Below are 16,442 nucleotides of genomic sequence, written 5' to 3'. Positions count from 1 at the left end.
TGGCACATGCCTGTAATCCCATCTATTGGGGAGGTTGAGGCAGGAGAATCGTTTGAACCAGAGAGGCAGAGGTTGCAGTGAGCCTAGATCATGCCGGGACAACAAAGCAAGACCCTGTCTCAAAAAAAAAAAAATCTGTCCATTATTATGGAGAAAATCATAAATCTTGTCCCAACACATAAAAGAAAACCCAATGAGGAGATATGCTGTGTTCATATTTACTAAGTCACAATATTGTAAAGATGCCAAATATCCTCAGATTAATCAATAAATTAAATACAATTTCAATCCAACAGGGTTTTTCATATAATTAGACAAGCTGATCCTAAAATCCATATGGAAAGCAAAAGATCAAGAATAGTTAAAAACGCCTGTAGTCCCAGCTACTCGGGAGGCTGAGGCAGGAGAATGGCGTGAACCTGGGAGGCGGAGCTTGCAGTGAGCCCAGATCGCGCCACTGCACTCCAGCCTGGGCCACAGAGTGAGACTATCTCAAAAAAAAAAAAAAAAAAAAGAATAGTTAAAAACAATTTCAAATGTGGCCGGGCGCGGTGGCTCACACCTGTAATCCCAGCACTTTGGGAGGCCAAGGGGGGCAGATCACCTGAGGTCGGGAGTTCGAGATCAGCATGACCAACATGGAGAAACCCTGTCTCTACTAACAATACAAAATTAGCTGGATGTGGTGGCACATGCCTGTAATCCCAGCTACTCAGGAGGCTGAGACAGGAGAATGGCTTGAACCGGGAGGCAGAGGTTGGGGTGAGGCGAGATCCCACCATTGCATTCCAGGCTGGGCAACAAGACGGAAACTCCGTCTAAAAAAAAATGGCCAGGTGCGGTAGCTCACGCCTGTAATCCCAGCACTTTGGAAGGCCGAGGCGGGCGGATCACGAGGTCAGGAGATTGAGACCATCCTGGCTAACACGGTGAAACCCTGTCTCTACTAAAAACATAAAAAATTATCCGGTTGTGGTGGTGAGCACCTGTAGTCCCAGCTACTCAGGAGGCTGAGGCAGGAGAAGGGTGTGAACCCGGGAGGCGGAGCTTACAGTGACCCCAGATTGTGCCACTGCACTCCAGCCTGGGCAACAGAGCAAGACTCCGTATCAAAAAAAAAAAAAAATAGAAAACGAAATGGACAAACAACCTAGTGGCAATAGAGAGTGATATGGAAAGGCAATCTACAGAAAAGGAGGAAATGCAGTTGGCCAGTAAACATACCAAAACCAGGTCGGGCATGATGGCTCACGCCTGGTAATCCCAGCACTTTGGGAGGCTGAAGTGGCAGGATCACCTGAGGTCAGGAGTTCGAGACCAGCCTGACCAACATGGTGAAACACCTACTAAAAATACAAAAATTAACCAGGCGTGGTGGCGCACCTGTAGTCCTGAGAGGTTACAGCCTGCTGGCAGCCCTCGCAGCCCTCGCTTGCTCTGGGCGCCTCCTCGGCCTTGGCGCCCACTCTGGCTGCACTTGAGGAGCCCTTCAGCCTGCTGCTGCACTGTGGGAGCCCCTTTCTGGGCTGGCCAAGGCCAGAGCCGGCTCCCTCAGCCTGCAGGGAGGTGTGGAGGGAGAGGCGTGGGAAGGAACCCAGGCTGCAAGCGCGGTGCTTGCTCGGCGTGCACTCAGCGGGCCCCCCACTCGGAGCGGCCGGCCGGCCAACTGGCCGCGGGCAGTGAGGGGCTTAGCACCTGGGCCAGCAGCTGCTGTGCTCGATTTCTTGCCAGGCCTTAGCTGCCTCCCCGCGGGGCAGAGCTCGGGACCTGCAGCCCGCCATGCATGAGCCCCCCACCCCGTCCCCTGCAATGGGCTCCTGCGCCGCCAGAGCCTCCCCAAAGAGCGCCGCCTCCTGCTCCAGGGCGCCCGGTCCCATCGACCGTCCAAGGGCTGAGGAGTGCCAGCGCACTGCACAGGACTGGCAGGCAGCTCCACCTGTGGCCCCAGTGCAGGACCCACTGGGTGAAGCCAGCTGGGCTCCTGAGTCTGGTGGGGACTTGAAGAACCTCTATGTCTAGCTAAGGGATTGAGAATACACCAATCAGCACTCTGTTTCTAGCTCAAGGTTTGTGAATGCACCAGTCAGCGCCCTGTGTCTAGCTCAGGGTTTGTGAATGTACCAATCGGCACTCAGTATCTAGTTAATCTGGTGGGGACTTGAAGAACCTTTATGTCTAGCTAAGGGATTGTGAATGCACCAATCGGCACTCTGTATCTAGCTCAAGGTTTGTAAAAGCACCAATCAGCACTCTGTGTCTAGCTCAGGGTTTGTAAATACACCAATCTACACTCTATATCTAGCTAATCTAGTAGGGACATGGAGAACTTTTCTGTGTAGCTCAGGGATTGTAAACGCACCAATCAGCACCCTGTCAAAACGGACCAATCAGCTCTCTGTAAAACAGACCAATCGGCTCTCTGTAAAATGGACCAATCAACAGGATGTAGGTGGGGCCAGATAAGAGAATAAAAGCAGGCTGCCCCAGGGCAGCAGCGGCAACCCATTGGGGTTTGCTTCTTTGCTGTGGAAGCTTTGCTCTTTTGCTGTTTGCAATAAATCTTGCTACTGGTTCCTCTTTGGGCCCACACTACCTTTGTGGGCTGTAACACTCACCGCAAAGGTCTGCAGGTTGACTCCTGAAGCTATGGAGATCACGAACCCACCAGGAGGAATGAACAACTCCAGATGCACCACCTTAAGAGCTGCAACACTCAACCGCGAAGGTCCACAGCTTCACTCCTAAGCCAGCAAGACCACGAACCCACCACAAGGAAGAAACTCCGAACCCATCTGAACATCATAAGGAACAAACTCCGGACACGCCACCTTTAAGAACTGTAACACCCACCGTGAGGATCTGTGGCTTCCTTCTTTAGGCCAGTGAGCCCAAGGCCCCACCAATGCCAGACACAGTCCCAGTTACTCGGGAGGCTGAGGCAGGAGAATCAGTTGGAGCCGTGAGGCAGAGGTCGCAGTGAGTCAACATCACACCATTGCACTCCAGCCTGGGAACAAGAGCACAACTCCATCTTAAAAAAAAAAACCCAAAACCTGTTCAACTCCACTGGTCATCAGGGAAATCTAAAATAAAACCACAGTTATCCACTTTTCGGAACGGTAAGGAGGAGGGGCTCCTGAAATTCCTATATGCTGCTGAGGACAAGAGGTAAAGCACTTTTGGTAAAGCACTTTGGAGAAAGTGTGGAAATATCTATAAAATTTAAAGATACTCCTTCCCACAGCCCTGCAACTGCACGCGTAGGCATTTCCCCTAGAGAAACGTTCATGCATGTGCACCAACCAGCATGCACAGAATGTTTACTGCAGCAGTGTCTGCAGTCAAAAGATGTGTAAACAACCAGGCTAAATATACTTCAACGGAAGAATTAATGAATAAATTGTACGTTCATCCAGTGAAATAACAAATAGCAATTAAAAGTAATCTAGGCTACATGTATCAACATGGAAAACCCCCCAAAATAATGGTGAACAAAAAACAAAACCAAGTATCAGAGGATACGTACCACTTACATAAAGGTAAAAAACATGTAAAATAAAACTATATTATTGCTTATAAATACGTTTAATTGGCCAAGCATGGTGGCTTACACTTGTAATCCTAGAACTTTGGGAGGCCAAGGCAGGAGGATTGCTTGAGGCCAGGAGTTCAAGACCAGCTTGGGTAACATACAGAGACCCCATTTTTATGGAAAAAAGAAAAACTAGCCGGGTATGGTGGTTTGCATCTCTAGTCCCAGCTACTCAGGAGGCTAAGGTAAGAGGATCACTTGAGCCCGGGAGTTCGAGGCTGCAGTGAGCTGTAATTGTGCCATTGCACAACAGTCTGGGCAACAGATTGAGACTCTGTCTCAAAAAATAAATGAATAAATAAATATGTTTACTTACAGTAAAAGAAACATGCGCGTGGAGTGATAACCTCTAAATTCGGGATACTAGTCACCTCTGGGGAAGAAGAGAGAAGATGGAATCCAGAGAGTGGGACCTAGGGGGCCATACCTCTCTGTAAATATTTTGTTAATTATTTCAAAAGTATAAAGCAAATGTGGCAAAATGTTAAGATGCAGCAAGCTGGCTAGAACATGGGTGTTTTTGTATTATCCTCTCTAGTTTTCTCTGCAGTTGAAAGTTTCACTTAAAAGATAAAGCTCTGAAGCCAAGTGATGTGGAAATGTTGGCTTAGCCTTACAAATAAGGTGACCAACATCCTGTACGTAAATCTTCACACGCACACAGCCCATTTCCTTGAAACACATTCCTAGAAGTAAAAGAAATGGCTCGGTCAAAGGGCACGAAAATTGTTAAGCCTTTTATATATCCTCCCAAGAACTGTACCAATTTACTCTTCTATAGCATTATTTTTTATTACAGATTTGGTAATGTAAGTGGCAAACACTATTAAAAGATTATTACTTTAATACTCATTTCTTTCATTACTGAGAGAACATTTTCTAACACTGTCCATGTGTATTTCTTCTTTTGTGAATTTCTTGTTTGTGTCTTTAGCTCATTTTTAACCGAGATGCTTATCTATATTGATCTATAAAAACTAAAGATTAAAAATGTTAGTTTTTTCTCATATTGATATGTGGATTTTTTTTTCAGTTCTTCACTTACCTTTAATATTTATTGATGAGGGCTTTTTTGTTCTTGTTTGTTTTTTGATGTACAGGAGTTTGAGGAATCATCTCATGTTCTTTTTCTTTTTCTTTTTTTTTTTTTTTTGAGACGGAGTCTCGCTCTGTCGCCCGGGCTGGAGTGCAGTGGCGCAATCTCGGCTCACTGCAAGCTCCGCCTCCCGGGTTCACGCCATTCTCCTGCCTCAGCCTCTCCGAGTAGCTGGGACTACAGGCGCCCGCCACAACGCCCGGCTAATTTTTTTTTGTACTTTTAGTAGAGACGGGGTTTCACCGTGGTCTCGATCTCCTGACCTCGTGATCCACCCACCTCGGCCTCCCAAAGTGCTGGGATTACAAGCGTGAGCCACCGCGCCCGGCCTGCATTGTGACAATTTTATGACTACTCCTGCAGAGCAGGGCTAACCCCTAGGCAATGTGTTGAGAGAACCAGCTCAGGGGCAGGTCGACAGTCATACATATACCCACTTTGAATTACTTGCAAATTAAGGTATGGGTTATTCAGAAATTTCTAGTAACTTTCAGGTCGTTGCCATGGAAAGGGGCAGTAACTTCTGGGTGTTGCCATGGCAATGGTAAACTGACTTGCAGCTGGTAGGCGTGTCATTTTTTTTTTTTTCTCCCCCCAGCACGAGTCTCACTCTGTCACACAGGCTAGAGTGCAATGGTGCAATCTCGGCTCACTGCAACCTCCGCCTCCCAGGTTCAAGTGATTCTCCGGCCTCAGCCTCCTGAGTAGCTGGGATTACAGGTGCCCACCACCACGCCCTACTAATTTTTGTATTTTTAGTAGAGACGGGGTTTCACGATGTTGGCCAGGCTGGTCTTGAACTCCTGACCTCAAGTGGTCCACCCACCTCGACCTCCCAAAGTGCTAGGATTACAGGTGTGAGCCACCATGCCCAGCCAACTGGTGGGCATGTCATGGAAAGGTGTTTTCCCTGCCTCTTCCCTGTTTCAGCCAATCTTCAATCTGGTCCAGACGAAGATCCTGCCTCCTACCTCAGCACCACTGCATTCCAGCCTGGGCAACAGAGTGAGACCCTGTCTCAAAAAGCAAACAAACAGGCTGGCCCAGTGGCTCACACCTGTAATCCCAGCACTTTGGCAGGCCGAGGTGGGCGGATCACTTGAGGTCAGAGGTTCGAGACAAGCCTGGCCAACACAGTAAAACCCCATCTCTACTAAAAATAAAACAAAAATAAAAAAATAAAAAAAAACATTAGCCAGGCATTTTGGCGTGCACCTGTAATCCCAGCTACTTGGGAAGCTGAGGAAGGAGAACTGCTTGAACCTGGGAGGCGGAGGTTGCAGTGAGCCAAGATAGCACCACTGCACTCCAGAACAGGTGACTGAGTGAGACTCTGTCTCAAACAAACAAATAAAAAACAAAAAACAATGGTTAAACCCTATTATTGCATTTTTGGGCATTTATGCCAGAGAAATCTAAACAGTTTCATGCTAAATCTTGTACCTGAATGTTCACAGAAGGCTTTTTTTTTTTTTTTTTTTTGAGACGGAATCTCGCTCTGTCACCCAGGCTGGAGTGCAGTGGCGTGATCTCGGCTCACTGCAAGCTCCGCCTCCCAGGTTCACGCCATTCTCCTGCCTCCGCCTCCCGAGTAGCTGGGACTACAGGCACCCGCCCCCACCATGCCCGGCTAATTTATTGTATTTTTAGTAGACACGGGGTTTCACTGTGTTAGCCAGGATGGTCTCAATTTCCTGGCCTCGTGATCCGCCCGCCTCGGCCTCCCAAAGTGTTGGGATTACAGGCATGAGCCACCGCGTCTGGCCAAATGTTCATAGAAGCTTTATTTGCAATAGTCAAAAACTGGAAGAGGCTGGGCACGGTGGCTCACGCTTGTAATCCCAGCACTTTGGGAGGCCGAGGCGGGCAGATCACGAGGTCAGGAGATCGAGACCATCCTGGCTAACACGGTGAAACCCCATCTCTACTAAAAATACAATAAATTAGCCGGGCATGGTGGCGGGCGCCTGTAGTCCCAGCTACTCGGAGAGGCTGAGGCAGGAGAATGACATGAACCCAGGAGGCAGAGCTTGCAGTGAGCCGAGATCGCGCCACTGCACTCCAGCCTGGGCAGCAGAGTGAGACTCCGTCTCAAAAAAAAAAAAAAAAAACTGGAAGCAACCCGAATGTCCTTTATTGGGTGAAGAGTTAAACTGTGGTACACCCACACCATGAAATACTACTCAGCAATAAAAAAGAACAAATGGGCCGGGCGTGGTGGCTCACACCTGTAATCCCAGCACTTCGGGAGGCCGAGGAGGGTGGATCACGAGGTCAGGAGATGGAGATCATCCTGACCAACACAGTGAAACCCTGTCTCTACTAACAATACAAAAAATTAGCTGGGCGTGGTGGCAGGCACCTGTAGTCCCAGCTACTCAGGAGGCTGAGGCAAGAGAATGGCATGAACCCAGAGGCAGAGCTTGCAGTGAGCCCAGATTGCGCCACTGCACTCCAGCCTGGGCGACAGACCGAGACTCTGTCTCAAAAAAAAAAAAAAAAAAGAGAACAAATTACTGATACGCACAACGTGGATGAATCTCCAGGGAATTATGCTGAGTGACAAAAAAAAAAAAGCCAATCCCCAAAGGTTATATCCTGTATAATTTCATTTATATAAAATTACAGAAATGGAGAACAGATTAGTAGTTACCAAGGGCTAGGGACAGGGGAGAGGCTGAGGGACTATGAGAGAAGTGTGGTTGTGTTTATAATGAAACCGACCCAATAATCCCATAGATAGGTTTGTTTTTTTTCAGATAAACATAGAAATTGAGTTTTCTAGTCTTTGTTTCTTTTCTAGTTTTTTCTTTTCTAGTCTTTTTTTTTTCATTTTTTTTTTTTGACACGGAGTCTCCCTCTGTCGCCCAGACTGGAGTGCAGTGGCGCGATCTCGGCTCACTGCAAGCTCTGCCTTCCGGGTTCACGCCATTCTCCTGCCTCAGCCTCCCGAGTAGCTGGGACTATAGGCGCCTGCAACCACGCCCGGCGAATTTTTTGTATTTTTTAGTAGAGCTGAGGTTTCACTGTGTTAGCCAGGATGGTCTCGATCTCCTGACCTCGTGATCCGCCTGCCTCGGCCTCCCAAAGTGCTGGGATTACAGGCGTGAGCCACCGCGCCTGGCCTTTTTTCTAGTCTTAAAGCTTTAAAAACTTAATTTGTTTTATCTGAGTTCCTTCCTCAGGAAAAGACCTTCAGGCCTCTAAAAAAAAGTATCAAAGAACTGAAACTCACCAGATCACCACATCCAGACAAGGAAATGCCTGGACCCCTCATTCATCATGATTGTTTCCTTGCCCCTCCCTAGTTCCTGTTTTCGTAGGCATTGTTACATTTTTTCTTCCCTGCTACATAAACCCCTACTTTTTGTAGGTCAGGGAGATGGGTTTGAGACTGAGCTCCCATCTCCCCTCCTCAGCTGCAGCACCGATTAAAGCATTCTTCTGGCCAGGTGCAGTGGCTCATGCCTGTAATCTCAACACTTTGGGAGGCTGAGGCAGGCAGATCACCTGAGGTCAGGAGTTTGAGACCAGCCTGACCAACATGGAGAAACCTCGTCTCTACTAAAAATACAAAATTAGCCGGGCATGGTGGAGATGCCTATAATCCCAGCTACTCGGGAGGCTGAGGCAGGAGAATTGCTTGAACCTGGGAGGCAGAAGTTGCGGTGAGGCGAGGTCACGCCACTGCACTCCAGCCTGGGCAACAGAAAGAGACTCAGTCTCAAATAAATACAGACAGACAGACAGACACCAGCATGACATTACATAGTGTAGCACAGTTTTGCCTAAAGGGAGGGGGAAAAACATGCGAACACCAGGCTAATTCAGAGAGGAGACTTCTTTGACTGGGTGTCTCATTCCCAGCACCCTAATCTAGAAACCTAAATTCAGAATCCCTGCTACCTAGATTCCTGGACCTACTCTACAATCGCTAGTATTTATTTGGTATCTGGGCTAGGCTCTTGGGATACGAAGGTGAGTGAAAAAACACTCACCATTCTCTGCCCTCATGGAGCTTATGATCTGTTGACAGGACCGACATTAATCCAAACAAATTGTAACTACAAACAGTGATGAGAGTAAGACACATGGTGCCAGGGAGGCACACAGGTAATAGAGTATTCCCACCCAAACTGAGGGGGCCGGGGGGTGTGAGCAGAGAAGTCCTCCCTGAAGAGGTACAACTGAACTGAGTTCTATGGGATGAGTAGGAGTAAAGCCAGGCAAAGGATGGTGGGCACACTTCAGGCCATGGGAATAGCACGTGCAAAGGCCCAGCTGCAGGAGGAAGCTACCTACCAAGACACTGAAAGACAGTCTGTGGCTGCAACACAGATCAGGAGAAGCATGGTGGACGACAGGGCTGGAGAGGTATGAAGGGGCCAGATGAAACGTTACTCCTTTTTGCGGTGCTTTTTGGTTTTCAGGGCAATTTCCCAGACCAGACCTCATTAGAGCCTTATGCCACCACCATGAGTTACCAAGAGCAGGCAGTATTGTTCCCAATTTGCACATGAAGAAGTGAATGCTCAGCAAAGTTGTCAGAGGCATTAGAACCAGAGTGAGTCCATTATGAGTGAGGGCTAGGAGAATGAGGCTGAGACTTGCTGGGATGCATTCTTAGAAAGTTAGGCATCATGAGCCTCTACATGTTTACAGTTAAGGGAACAAATTAATCGTGTTTACTAAACAGGCCCAGACTTGGGAGTGTCCAGATAACCTGGTACAAAGGTATTCCTTTTTTTTTTGAGACGGAGTCTTACTCTGTCACCCAGGCTGGAGTGCAGTGGCATGATCTCAGCTCACTGCAACCTCTGCCTCCCAATTCAAGCAATTCTCTGCCTCAGCCTCCCAAGTAGCTGGGATTACAGGCACCCACCACCACACCCGGCTAATTTTTGTATTTTTAGTAGAGACAGGGTTTCACCATATTGGCCAGGCTGGTCTTGAACTCCTGACCTCATGATCTACCCACCTTGGCCTCCCAAAGTGCTGAGATTACAGGCGTGAGGCACTGCACCCAGCCGAACAAAGATATTCCTAATTTTGCTTTAAAGATAATAATATCAATTCCTGCAAAATATAGTAATTAAGAAAATCCTTTATCACAAACCTTGTAGCAGAGCACATCTTCCCATATATACAAGCATTGTACCTAAGGTGGATGCATTCCTCCTCCTACTTTCGGGAATGTCCTACTCTGTCTATGGAGTAGCTGTTCTTTCACCACTTGACTTTCTTAATAAACTTGCTTTGCCTTTGCACTGCGGACTCACCTTGAATTCTTTCTTGCTCGAGATACAAGAACCCTCTCTTGGGGTCTGGATTGGGACCCCTTTCCTGTAACATATTTCTGGTGAACACGGAAGGGACTATAGTGCAGAAACCCTGACCCAACGGCTATCTTTGCATAAATGGTGGAGTCCTGTAACAAAGTGACTTGCCAGAGGCCACACAGCGAGGGAGTGGAACAGCCTATGCTTACTCCTTGCCCTCCAACTCCTGGCTCAGTGCTCTCTGCTCCCACTGCCTTTTCCCAATCCAGTCCAGTCTTCCTTACAGTTCAGCTCCCAAATCCCAAAGTGGAGGCATCAGGTCTCACAGCTGGAAAGGACTTTAGGGAAGCACACCTCTTCTAGGATTCTCCCAATTTGCATCTTGGCAAAACTGAAGGTCCCCAGGGCCTCTGGCTGAGCTCTTCCTGATTTACTCTGAGATACAAGCAAAATCCTTTTAGTTCAGACTTGATTGATGGGAAAAGGCCTTGGGATGATATGAGCTGGACCAAGCAATCCCTGCCTTTAATTTCATTAGTCCACAGTTCCAGGCTTCTACTTTGAGACACAGAAAATATCTCTTGTGAACCAGGCCACGTCCTCTCACAGGAGGCTTTTACTCACACATTCACATGCCATGAGAACTTTCTCCTTGTCTCCGTGCCTTTCTGAAACACAAATATCATTAACTATTTAAAATGGACTCTCATACTACAGATGATGAGTTGATTTAAGGAAAATATACTTATCTTATTCATCTTCCTCAAATACTACAGGACAAATTTTTCTGTTGTTCTAAATTTTTGGCTTCTCTCTGTGAAACTGAATTACCTGCTATAATTTGCACAGAAAATGTAATGCATCCTCCACTGTGGATTTTGAGCAAGCTGCCACCTTCAAGTCACTCACCAAGGGTGGAACCTCTTGCTCAAAGAAGAAAGCCAAGGCGTTTAAGATACTGACCTGTAGCAAGCAAACAGTGAGACACAATCACACCCTTGATTTGAACTAATAGCATATATATTTTATCACAGAATCTCAGAAATGACAGAAGTCTTGGGCTGGGCGCAGTGGCTCATGCCTGTAATCCCAGCACTTTGGGAGGCTGAGGCGCGCGGATCACCTGAGGTCAGAAGTTTGAGACCAGCCCGGCCAACATGGTGAAACCCCGTCTCTACTAAAAATACGAAAATTAGCCGGGCGTGGTGGCTGGCGCCTGTAATCCCAGCTACTCAGGAGGCTGAGGCAGAACTGCTTGAACCCAGGAGGCGGAGGTTGCATTGAGTAGAGATTGCGCCACTGCACTCCAGCCTGGGCGACAGAGCAAGACTCCGTCTCAAGAAAAAAAAAAAAAAAAAAAATACAAAAAAATTAGCCGGGCATGGTGACAGGCACCTGTAGTCCCAGATACTCGGAAGGCTGAGGCAGGAGAATGGCATGAACCCAGGAGGCAGAGCTTGCAGTGAGCCAAGATCACGCCACTGCACTCCAGCCTAGGTGAAAGAGTGAGACTCTGTCTAAAACAAAACAAAACAAAACAAAACTGCCTAAGTACTAAACCACAAAGCAATTCTCAACAGATTTCAAAGAATCAGTATCAATCTGTTTCCCTGCATAACACATTTACTTAGAAGCAAATAACAAAATATAATTATGTTTTATTCTCATATGGCTAGAAACTTCTAAATATATTTCCAATTCATGGTCAAAGAAGAAATCATCATGAAAAATGTAAAATTCAGTCTATTCTGCTATAATGCATATAAAATGCAGAATATTATCAGTTTAATATGAAAGTCATATTAGTTCATATACATAGGTGCAAACTTTCTGATAATTGAAGAAGCCTTTAAATACATTTTTTTTTTTCTGAGATGGAGTTTCGCTCTGTCGCCCAGGCTGGAGTGCAGTGGTGCGATCTCGGCTCACTGCAAGCTCCGCCTCCCAGGTTCACATCATTCTCCTGCCTCAGCCTCCCAAGTAGCTGGGACTACAGGCACTCGCCACCACACCCGGCTAATTTTTTGTATTTTTAGTAGAGATGGGGTTTCACCGTGTTAGCCAGGATGATCTTGATATCCTGACCTCGTGATCCACCCGCCTCAGCCTCCCAAAGCGCTGGGATCACGCCCGGCCAATGAAGCTACTTTTTTAAAGCAAGGAAATAACAACCACAAAAACTCAGGGTAATAGCTATCTCTTCAAGGGAGACAGGCATACAGAACAGGAAAGAACACATGGGCACATACAACCCTGTTGATAATGTTCTAATTCTTAGATGGGGTAGTGTGTTCACAGATGTTCATTTTGTTAGCATGTCTCATAATACATACTTTGCATTTGTTATTTTATATATAAAATTGCTAAAGAAGAAAAAAACTCCCTCAAAGAAAACAGCCCCCACTTAGCAACAGTTAGGAACAGCAAGTCCTCAGATATAGAGGGCGAAAGACAGCTTCTTCAGCAGCCAATTTCCAGCTGAATTTGACTTGAGCTGCTGGATTCGGTCAGAAGCCTGGGTGGGCAAGATGTGAAGGAGAATCAAGCCAAAAGGTGGAAGGTCACTCTGTACCCTGGGAAGTAGAGAAGGGCAGAGGCTTGCCCAGTACCACACAGCTCACTGATGGAGACTCAGGGTTCGCAGACTGACCAGCGACGTGCAAGGAGACAGAAGGGAAGACGTGAGGGGTGGCGGGTAGCACCGAGGCCGGCCAGGCCAGGCGCAGGACTGCAGCCGTCTCTGGCATGCGGCCCAATGCTGATCACAATGAGATTCCCACCAGAGCGGAAGAACAGGGCCCCGCCAGCACCTCCCAGATCCAGATCCAGGCTCAGACAGGAACCAAGCAGAACTGCTATCATCTTTGGGGATCAGGGTTCCTGAAGATAAGGAACCAGAGGTTACAGCTAGAGAAAAAAAGGGTGGGGGCTGGGTGTGGTGGCTCACACCTGTAATCCCAGCACTTTGGGAGGCCGAGGTGGGCAGATCACGAGGTCAAGAGATCGAGACCATTCTGGCCAACCTGGTGAAACTCCTTCTCTACTAAAAATACAAAAATTAGCTGGGCGTGGTGGGCGCGCGCCTGTAATCCCAGCTACTCGGGAGGCTGAGGCAGGAGAATCGCTTGAACCTGGGAGGCAGAGGTTGCAGTGAACCTAGATCACACCACTGCACTCCAGCCTGGTGACAAGAGCGAGATTCCGTCTCAAAAAATAAAAAAGGGTGGGGGGAAAAATTTCCCTTTAGGGTGGTTGTGAAGAAAAGGGTACCCACTTCACCCTGTAGAGATATTGCCTGGCCCTTGGGGCTCTCTTTTTATCCTATCCTACATCCACCAGCCCTTAGCCTAAGGCTGCCTATTGCGGTTTGAGGACAGGACAGACACCTCCCCACTTATCCGTCAATGTCTCTAACGTCATCGGTAGCACCCAGTATCTTAGTTAAGGGTTTTCTCCCCTCCCTTCTCCGATATTCTTATGGCACTAAAGCTGCTGGAACAGTTCTGTATCTATATGTCCTGCCTCATTTTACGATTATTTGCCTCATTTCATGATTATTGCATTCCCTTTGGAGGGCTGTCAGCATGTGAAAGTGAGGCCCATGTCTAACTCCTTTTTTTTTTTTTGAGACAGAGTTTCACTCGTCACCCAGCTGGAGTGCAGTGGCTCGATCTCGGCTTACTGCAACCTCCGCCTCCCGGGTTCAAGCGATTCTCCTGCCTCAACATCCCGAGTAGCTGGGATTACAGGCGCCCACCACCACGCCTGGCTAATTTTTTGTATTTTTAGTAGAGACTAGGGTTTTGCCATGTTGGCCAGGCTGGTCTTGAACTCCTGACCTCAGGTGATCCACCCACCTCAGCCTCCCAAAGTGCTGGGATTACAAGCGTGAGCCACCACGTCCAGCCCATCTAACTTCTTTTTATTCCCTAGCAGCTTATTCAGAACATTATGCATAAAATATCTCAATAAATATTGATAAAATGTAAAGTGTTTAAATCTGGGGAAGAAGGAAAATGCTGTGAAACTGTTACTGCCAGCCACTAACCCTTTGGTATAAATTAGCTTTCAGAAGTTTTTTTGAGGTATATTTTGTTAAGGAAATTGAAAGACAGTTGAAGGAAACTTTCTTTTTTTTTTTTTTTGAGACGGAGTCTTGCTCTGTCACCCAGGCTGGAGTGCAGTGGCGCAATCTCGGCTCACTGCAAGCTCCGCCTCCCGGGTTCACGCCATTCTCCTGCCTCAGCCTCTCCGAGTAGCTGGGACTACAGGCGCCCGCCACCACGCCCGGCTAATTTTTTTGTATTTTTAGTAGAGACAGGGTTTCACCGTGGTCTCGATCTCCTGACCTCGTGATCCACCCGCCTCAGCCTCCCAAAGTGCTGGGATTACAGGCGTGAGCCACCGCGCCCGGCTACTTTCTTTTTAATTATAAAGTTTCTTGAAGCAAAAGGGGAAAACATTTGTGTTCATTCAGAGAGGGTTTTTTGAGGGGGGAGGGGACAGGGTCTCACTGTCACCCAGGCTGGAGTGTAGTGGCAATATCACGGCTCATGGCAGCCTAGACCTCCTCAGACTCAAGCGATCCTCCCACCTCAGCCTCCCAAGCAGCTGAGACTGCAGGCACGAGCCACCACACCCAGCTATTTTTTTGTATTTTTTGTAGAGACAGGGTTTTGATATGTCACACAGGCTGGTCTCGAACTCCTTGTCTCAATTGATCCACCCACCTCAACCTCCCAAAGTGCTGGGATTACAAGCATGAGCCGCTGTGCCCACCCAGGAAGAGATGATTTTTTTTTATCATGATTTACTCATGTCCTAAAATACTACAGAGACATTAAAAATAACAAGATCTCTACAGACTGACATGGAAGGATATCAGACATGTTACTAAGTTGAAAACAAAACAAAACCTTGCAAAACATTTACAGCGTGATCTTATTTTTGTTAAAAACAAAATTTTTAAAAATACACACATCTGTGTTGTGGAAAAGGTCTAAAAAGATATTAATGAAATAATAAACAGTTATTTCCCCTAGGGCATGCTTTTTAAATGTATAATGTATATGGATTACCTGAGGGTATTGTTAAAAATGTTAAAATTCACCCAGACGCGGTGGCTCACGCTTGTAATCCCAGCACTTTGGGAGGCTGAGGCGGGTGGATCACGAGGTCAGGAGATAGAGACCACGGTGAAACCCCGTCTCTACTAAAAATACAAAAAATTAGCCAGGTGTGGTGGCGGGCGCCTGTAGTGCCACCTACTCGGGAGGCTGAGGCAGGAGAATGGCGTGAACCCGGGAGGCGGAGCTTGCAGTGAGCCGAGATTGCGCCACTGCACTCCAGCCTGGGCAACAGAGCGAGACTCAGTCTCAAAAAAAAAAAAAAAAAGTTAAAATTCAGATCCTGATTCAGTAGAGCTGGTGGGGCCTAAGAATCTGCATTTCCAACAAGCTCACAGGCAGTGATGTGCTAGAGCCATCTCATCCTGGCTTGCAGAGCTAATTTTTACATTTTCAGGAATTTTGTGGGTCTGTTGTTAAATACATTCATTATTAAATACTAAGGTATATATAATAATAATAAAATAAGTTACATTTAAGACAGACATAATGACTCAAAACTCATACTTCCTAATTATTTTACATTTTACTATTATCTATACCCTTGAGGTTATACATACCAATGTCTGTATCTGTGTGATGGAAATGACTCATAATGGTGTGTTACTGTGAAGTCTTCCCAGTTTTCCATTGAGTAACACCACACGGGTAACATGAAATCTGACATGCTGGAAATAGTTACACCACAGAAATTGGCAAACACTACAGATCACAGCTTTTCTTCCAAAGAGCCACTTGTTAAACATTTATCAGCACACCACTGCTCCCAGGAACACAGCACCAGCCTAGGACCCGAAATTGATGTGGGGAAAGATATTTGGCGTTTTTTTCCCTTTTATTTTTTGTTGACAATAATTGTCCATTTTTATGGGATTCAAAGTGATATTTTGATACGTGCATATGATGTATATTGATCAATTCAGGGTAATTAGCATATCTAACATCTCGAACACCCATCACTTCTTTGTGCTGGGAACACTTAAAATCCTACCTTGCAGCTTTTTGAAAATATACTTGAAATTATTGTTAACTACTTTCACCCTACAGTGGTACAGGACACTAAAGCTTATTCCGCTCAGCTTGTCTAGCTGTAACTTTGTATCCATTAACCAGCCTCTCCCCAGTGTGGGGAAAGGTTCTATGAGTGAAAGGAGGAATGGGAGCAGACCAGGGAGGCTATGAACATTAAAGATGAATTTTTCTACACCAAGGTTGTCCGTATTCCTAGCTTGTTGGTGGCATGGAGTACTTAACAAGTATTTGCCAACTAAGAGAATGAATGAATGCTGGCTGTGAAGAGAACCAAGTAAAGTTTCCGTTGGAAAGCACAGGAAGCCCACTTCACTCCC

The sequence above is a fragment of the Symphalangus syndactylus genome, chromosome 5 (assembly GCF_028878055.3).
Source record: "Symphalangus syndactylus isolate Jambi chromosome 5, NHGRI_mSymSyn1-v2.1_pri, whole genome shotgun sequence".
Lineage (NCBI taxonomy): Eukaryota > Metazoa > Chordata > Mammalia > Primates > Hylobatidae > Symphalangus > Symphalangus syndactylus.
The sequence above is the reverse complement of the archived record's forward strand: the minus strand, read 5'-3'. Positions refer to the sequence as shown.